Below are 8,500 nucleotides of genomic sequence, written 5' to 3'. Positions count from 1 at the left end.
CTGAAATGGCTAGAACTAGCCGTGGAAGATGTCTGCTCCAGAGTGTTTCATAAAAAGCCATGTGATGAAGTTTTTTGGCTTCTGAAAATGAAACTGTCTTTTTGTTTGCATCTAGAAACTGGATAGGAGCATAAGATACTGAAATGAATTGATGTAAAATGATTTATGAAGTACTCACTGCCCCCTTCATCTCCTTAATCCTCTCCTTATGTATTTGGTATAAAGACTCTATAATTAGTAGCAATATAAAGTTAAACAAAAAAATGTGTTTTAAAAACATTTTAGGACATTTGAAAACATAGGACAGCCAGGGCGATACAGAGAAAACCCTATCTTGTGAAATAAAACAAACAAAAAATTAAGTTGCTAAGCTCAGTTGGTAAGTGCTTGCCTAACAAGCATGAAGTTCTGGATATGATATGACCTTTGGCCCTACATAAAAGGCACGAGTGGTAGAGGCAGTATGGTCAGAAGTTCAATGTCATCCTCAGTTTCTTGGCAAACTGAAGACTAACTTGTGACACATGAGACCCAACACACTTCCTTTTTTAAAAAAAAAAAAGGAAAGGAAAGGAAAAAGTTGATAATATAATGAAAATATTTGGAAAACCCAAGGATAGTTTACTTTGGAGAAAACACAGTATATTAGTAGCTATAGCCTTTGTGTGTTTTTTTTTTTTTTTTTTGCTTTCAGTTATTAGCTTAAACTCACATTAAAATTTAAAGGTGCATTTAGCAGAACATCAACTTCACTATGATTATGATAACAATAAAATCAATTGTGTCTGAATGTTTTATTGAAGACAATGCTAGCTGCTGTAACAAGTAAAGCACTGAAGTTCAGTGATTACACCTAGAGGACAGAAGTTCAGTGCTCCCAGAGCAAGTCAATGTGGATATCTTTAGTCAATGGGCAAGCAGCTTCCCTCCAGGAATATTTGTCACCTCTAAGCCTTTGAGTCTCATCTCGGGGTAAATAATTTTTAAAAACATTATTAATATCATCAGTATTTTAAAATTTCATGCATTTTATGTATTTCGTGTGCGCATGCGTGTGTATGCATACTAGCTTGTAGTGTAGAAGTCAGAGGACAACTTTCAGGAATCAGTTAGTCTTCGCCTATTGTGTGGGTCGGGGGAATCAGGTCATCAGGATTGGCAGTGAGTGTCTTGACCAACTAACTGAGCTATTTCATTGTCCTTGCATCAGTTTATTTGACACTCCAAGATGAACTGAGAAACCTCCATTCTATCCACAGGCGATGGGCGAGAAGCAGCCTTGTGGGTAGACCTATAATCAAGGGCAGCTGGGAAGTGGAGTGCTAGGCTTACCAGGTTCCTTCAGATGCCCACTCTTTGTAAGGGAAGAGGAAAAGGGCAGACTATATGCGTTCAAAATGAACAGCTTTCTTTAACTCAAAGCAGTTTAGAAAAATCAGGAATTACTGTAGACTGAATTTTGCCTCCCTACAGCACATGGTGGTGTTCTAATTTCCAGACCTCAGGATCTAATTTTATTTGGAAATAATATATAATAATTAGAATTGAAATGGCAATGGAGTGGGGTGGGCTTTTCCTCGAATCTGACTAGTGTGTTTGAAAAAAAAAAAAAAAGAGGAGCCATGGAGCCATGATGTGTGAAATCAGTCATGTGATAACACAGGCTTAGATCAGAGTGGTCCATCTATAAACCAAGGTTTGCTAGACTCTTCTTACAGGCTATGAGAGGCATGGATGGAAGGGGTTCCCCTCTAGAGACATTGGGTGAAGCATGGTCCTACAGACACCTTCATTTTAGAACTCTGAACTTGAAAACTGTGACATGACAAATATTTTCTACTGAAAGCCACCTGGTATGCGGCACTTCATTGTGGCTGTCCTAAGGAAGAAAAACAGTAATCAAATGCCAATACCAATAGTACAACGTAACATGCCAATTTCCCATTGACCTTGAACTTCTGCATTTCCTTGAGTAATGTTGGCCAAAGGATGTGTGGCTGATGATGGGGCTAATGAGAATGTAGCAAGTTTGACAAGTGTATCCTTCAGTGATGATCTTGATTTCACGCCAAATTCCCTCAAAGAGACATTTGTGTGCCTCTGTATCTTCCTCTATGACGCTAATCTTCCTGCCATGCTTCTTTTTGATTGTGAATTTGAGAGATGCCCAAGGCATTAGTAAAGTTTCTTTAGTAAAGTCACACTTCTGACTATGTCAGGAGTGTGTATATACAGATGACTAGCACAGGAGGAAGATACCTGGGCAAGGGGAAAAAGACCTGCTCTAAATATGGACAGCACAGAGCCATTGGCAGGGAACCCAGCTGGAACAATAGCTGAAAATGAAAGAAGATGGGCAAGCTCAAGGTTTCATTCATGCATTCATTTTTAAAGACAGGGTCTTGCTACACAGCCTAGGCTGGAATTAAATTTTTAATCCTCCTGCCTCAGCCTCTCAAATTCTAGGATTACAGGCATATGCCACCTCATTCAGTTCTTGATTTATTTCTTCTGAATTAGTGTGCCCATTACTGTCTATGGATATCAGATTACATTTTCCAATCTTTGAAAGAGGGCATAAACCAGAGACTCTCTCCAGGGAGCTTTTCAACCTGTAGCAGGGCTGCATCATTGGTCTTTCTTGTCCTGTTGAGCAAATGGCAATTATGAGACTATCTAGCTTATGTGAGCCAGCAAACCCTCTCAGTGTGTTGGCTCTCTTCTTCTAGCCCCTAGGTATCCTAAAAAGACTTTCTTTATATTCTTGAAATTATTTTTAAAAGAAAGTATGGAGATACAAAAAGGTTTTTTTTTTATCATTTTAAAAAGAACTTTGGGGCGGGACATAATGCTCAGTTGGCAGAGTGCTAACCTAATGCAGACAAAGTCCTTGCTTCAATCACTTGTACTGAATTAGACATGATGGCACATACTGACATTCAGGAGGTGGAGGCAGGATGATTAGAAAATCAACATCATTTTTATCAACACATCAAGTTCAAGGCCCGGCTAGGCCACGTGAGCCATTGTCTCAAATAAAGAAATGAAAGGAAGCTTCATTCTTTGTTTGAGTCACACAAGTACCATTTTAAAGCATTTATACTGAGTACATCATATAAAACTAAGATTGAAAGTCTAAAGTCCATAGAAGAATGCAAATATATCTAAATCTATTGCCCTGCACAAAACTCAAGACCAAGTGGATCAAAGACCTCAACGTAAATCCAGATACACTGAACCTGATAGAAGAGAAAGTAGGAAGTAGCCTTGAATGCCTTGTCACAGAAGACTACTTCTTGAATATAATACCAGTAGCACAGACACTAAGGCCAATACTCAATAAATGGGACCTCCTGAAGTTGAAAAGCATCTGTGAGGAAAAAAAAAAAAAAAAAAAAAAAAAAAAAAAAAAAAAANACTGTCAATAAGACAAAGCAACAGCGTGTAGAATGGGGAAAGATCTTCATCAACCCCACATCTGACAGAGGACTGATATTCAAAATATATAAAGAACTCAAGAAACTAGACATCAAAATACCAAATAATCCAATTAATAATGGGGTACAGATTTAAACAGAGCATTTTCATTAGAAAAATATCAAATGGCCAAGACACACTTAAAGAAGTGTTCAACATCCTTAGCTATCAGGAAAATGCAAATCAAAATGACTCTGAGATATCATCTTAAACTTGTCAGAATGGCCAAGACCAAAAATGCTAATGACAGCATATGCTGGAGAAGATACGGAGTAAGGGGAACACTCCTCCACTGCTGGTGGGAGTGCAAACTTGTACAGTCACTTTGGAAATAGGTATGGTGGTTTTTCAGGAAATTGGAATCAATCTACCTTAAGACCCATTAACTCTTGGGTATATACCAAAAGGATGCTCAATCATACCTCAAGGACACTTGCTCACCTATGTTTATAGCAGCATTATTAATAATAACCAGAACTTGAAAACAATCTAGATGCCCATCAACTGAAGGATGCATAAAGAAAATGTGATATATCTATAAAATGGAGTATTACCCAGTAGAAAAAAACAATGACATCATGAAATTTGCAGGCAAATGGATAGAACTAGAAAAAGTAATCCTGAGTGAGGAAAGCCAGACCCAGAAAGACAAATAGAGTATGTACTCACTCATAAGTGGATATTAAATGTAAAGCAAAGGATAACCAGGCTACCATCCTCAGCCCCAGAGAAGCTAGGTAACAAAAGGAGCCAAAGAGGGATACAAGATCTATCTCCCTGAGAAAAGGAAAAAGATGAAATTTACTGGGTAAACTGGGAACAGAATGGAGTAGAGAGGAGGGGATGGGGGGTTGGAAACATGAGGGATCAGAATGGCCAAGTTGGGGGCAGGGTGGACTGTTAGATGAATAAAAGAGACATCTTGATAGAGAAGACCATTATGGGGTTAGAGAGAAACCCGGTTCCAGGGAGACTTCCAGGAACTCACAAGAATGACCCCAGCTAAAACTCCTAGCAATAGTGGAGAAGGTGCCTGAACTGGCTTTCCTTTGTAATCAGATTGGTGACTTCCCTAATTGTCATTATAGAGCCTTCATCCAGTACCTGATGGAAGTAGATGCAGAGATCCACAGCCAAGCACTGGGCCAAGCTCTGGGAGTCCAGTTGAAGAGAGAATGGAGTGATTATATGAGCAAGGGGTGGGGTCAAGATCATAAAGGCAAAGCCCACTGCGACAGCTGACCTGAGCTTACAGGAGCTCACAGACTGGACAAACAGCTAGGGAATCATCATGAGACCAATCTAGGCCCTCTGTACCTGAGTGACAGTTGTGTAGCTTGGTTTTTTGTGGGGCCCCTAGCAGTAGGACCAGGACCTGTCCTTGATGCAAAAGCTGGCTATTTAGAATTTATTTCCTATGGTGAGATTCCTTGTTCAGCCTTGATGCAGTGGGAAGGAGCTTGATATGCCACGCTTTGTTAATTCCCAATGAAGGACTTACCCCATCTGAATGGAGATGGAGGAGGAGTGGATGGGGAGTGGGCAGGAGGGATATTGGGGGAGGGAATGGGAAGAGAGGAGGCAGGAGACACTGTGGTTGTTATGTAAATTAAAATAAAATCTTTTTTAGATCTAAAGAAAAATCTTTTTAGATCTTAAAACGTCTTTTTGGATAAACAACTTAATCTTTTATGTTTCTCAATCTTATAAACTTTACATCTCTTATGTAAATTTCTTTTCTGAATTTGTTAACAAGAAAAACTATAAAACTATAACTACCTAGTCTTCAATCCCCATCAGAGACCCTAGAAGTGGGTAAACAGGAAGTACAGAGAAAGCAACTTCCTAAACTATAAAAACAACAGAGACATCTGGCTGCCTGGACAGTCACTCAAGATTCCTCTGCAACACTGGGGCATCCATCTTTGGCCTACAGGCCTAGATGATCTGCAAAACTTTTCTATAAAGCAGGAAATTTGAAAAACTATTTCACCTTGTTTTGGCAAAGTTTGGTAGGCTTTTTCCTTTGTGTCCTGCATGTCCAGATTGAACAGCATACTTGTTAGCAGTTAAGGCAAGGGCAGTTTCTTACCCAGTGCTTAACTTTGCCACAATAAAAGCAAACTCCATAGGTGGTTCTTAGAGGATGATTATCCTTTTTTGATGTAGATTGGTGCTGACATGTCTCACTATCTTGAAAAACCTTATGTTATTAAAACATCTTAAATGTCATATTCTGTAGGTCTTTGAAGTGTTTTAAGATCACCTATCTATCTAAACTATATCTCTGTTTAACCTTGAAAACATATCTAACATGATTACAAGTTTGATTATTATAGATGACTAACTACTAATCTGCATTTCCTAATTATTTTAAGTAGCTTACAAGGACTATAACTTTACATTTTAAAATGAGTTGCATAGGTACAATACCTTAAACAAGAATAGAAACATATATAGTATAACAAAAATAACCTTAAATTTGTATCAATATACAAAAATCTATATCAATGTAAAATATTTGAGATCAATGATTGTTCAAAAGCAGACACATAAATCTACCATTTTAATCCATCATTTCTATACTATATGCCCCCTTTATCCCTTCAGAAAGAGATCCCTGAATCTAATCTCTTTTGTTAGCTTTTTTCCTGACCATGACCATTAACAACTTATAACCAACTCCCTTAAACAATGGCAAGCATATATAACCCACCAAATGAGCAAAAGCCTTGCACTCCACCTCCTGGGAATGTGTGTATCATGTTGTCTAGACTGCTTCCTGTTGTCTGGGTGTGATGGCATCTTTAGAAATTTGGGATAGTTGGGGTTTAGAAAATTGGGATAATGGTCAAGTCCTGGGAGAGCTAGCTGTATTATTTTTTGTTTTTAGTCTCCGTGTGACAGAAAAGTGTAGAGCTTATCTAAATAAAGTCTTGGTTGGATAGTCTGTGAGGCTGGACCATCTCTCAGCAGCTTTGAAGTCATTCTGGATGCAGATTTTTTTTTCATATCATTTTTTATTGTTTGAGAATTTTGTACATGCATGTAATATTTATTTATTTATTTATTTATTCATATATTAAAGATTTCTGCCTCCTCCCCGCCACCGCCTCCCATTTCCCTCCCCCTACTCCAATCAAGTCCCCCTCCGCCATCAGCCTGAAGAGCAATCAGAGTTCCCTGCCCTGTGGGCAGTCCAAGGACCACCCACCTCCATCCAGGTCTAGTAAGGTGAGCATCCAAACTGCCTAGGTCTCCACAATAGGTGCAGTAGGATCAAAACCCAGTGCCATTGTTCTTGAGTTCTCAGTAGTCCTCATTGTCTGCTATATTCAGCGAGTCCGGTTTTATCCCATGCTTTTTCAGACCCAGTCCAGCTGGTTTTGGTGAGTTCCCGATAGAACATCCCCATTGTCTCAGTGTGTGGGTGCACCCCTCATGGTCCTGAATTCCTTGCTCGTGCTCTCTCTCCTTCTGCTCCTGATTTGGACCTTGAGATTTCAGTCCAGTACTCCAATGTGGGTCTCTGTCTCTTTCTCCTTTCATCACTTGATGAAAGTTAATATTCAGGAGGATGCCTATATGTTTTTCTTTGGGTTCACCTTCTTATTTAGCTTCTCTAGGATCACGAATTATAGGCTCAATGTCCTTTTTTTTTCTTAAAACACACAAATTTTAAAGGTATATATCTGCATTAACACAAGAATGGAATGTGCAGTATGTACAAAGCAATTTAAGATTAATTTTTTCTTTTGTGTTTGAGCAGGTAAAAGGCATCTCTCAACTTTATAAGTCCATTTGGACTATATAACCAAACTCTATCCATGCCATATGAAAGGATGACATATAACTAGTAAGTCATGAGGATTCTATAGTGAACAAGACTTACCATGTCTCATCCTATCTCAGAGCAGTTATCATAGTAGAGACATCAGCATGATGTCACCTATCTTGTAGTCTTTTGGGATTTCTTTTTTCGTGTCCGTAGCCAACATTTTCAGGAGGCATTCTGCAATCAAATCTGATTTCATTAATTTTGAAGAGAACCAAAACTTTTTGCTTTCTGTGGAAACAAAAGCATAACCTTTCCTAAAAGCAACATATTTGCTGACTTCCATTTTTAAATCAAGACATTCTTAAAATGTATTACTTGGTTTACATTAGCAGTTTCTATAATCTAATGTCTCTCAGCAGATATTACTTTTGTACATTAGCATCTAAAAATTCAAAGTCACCAAAGATGCCCTGTGTATTTCCCATCCTTACATAATTTATTCTTTTTATATCACTTTACTCTTTTTTAAAATACTTTATTTTTACTTTTAAACTTTATTTTTCTATGACTATCTATAACCATTTTCTTCTTATTTATTTTACTTCTAAATTCATTTTTAAACACACACTGTCACCTGCTCAGTGATTTTGTCAGCCTGAACCTGGTTTTATTTTGGCAGGTCTGTGGCCTCCTTTGACCAACTGAGCCAAATCTTAAGCTATGATAGTACTATTGCAAGGATCTGTTCAGCATATGATACACAGGCGACTGGCTCTGCCCTTCTCAATTCGTGAGAGCCTAGTCTCATATCTGCGGGTACAACCCATAGCTGAATTTACCTGCCCCATGGCTGGGAATTTGGAGTGTCTGACTGAAGCAGGAATTGTACCCAGTGCCTGCTGCTCAAGTGCTCAGCTATACAGCAGGGCCTCTTAAAAGGGTTGTTCCTTTGTACGCCAAGCCTATTCTAGAGGCTGCTTTCTCAGGCCCTATGTGGATATTCGAACATCCATGTTGGTCACCAAATGTAGACAGATTTTTCTTTGGGCTGCCAGCTCACAAAAAAATAACAGAGACTTTTTTTCTTTTTTCTTTTTTTTTTAACTTTTTCTTTTTTTTTTTCTTTTTTTTAACTTTTTCTTTTTTTAACTTTTTCTTTTTTTCTTTTTTTTCTTTTTTTTAACTTTTTCTTTTTTCTTTTTTTAACTTTTTCTTTTTTTCTTTTTTTTAACTTTTTCTTTTTTT

Source organism: Alexandromys fortis, unplaced genomic scaffold, assembly GCF_014885135.2.
Source record: "Alexandromys fortis isolate MF-2015 unplaced genomic scaffold, M_Fortis_MF-2015_v1.1 scaffold_192, whole genome shotgun sequence".
Taxonomy (NCBI): Eukaryota; Metazoa; Chordata; class Mammalia; order Rodentia; family Cricetidae; genus Alexandromys; species Alexandromys fortis.
Note: the sequence above shows the minus strand (reverse complement) of the source record.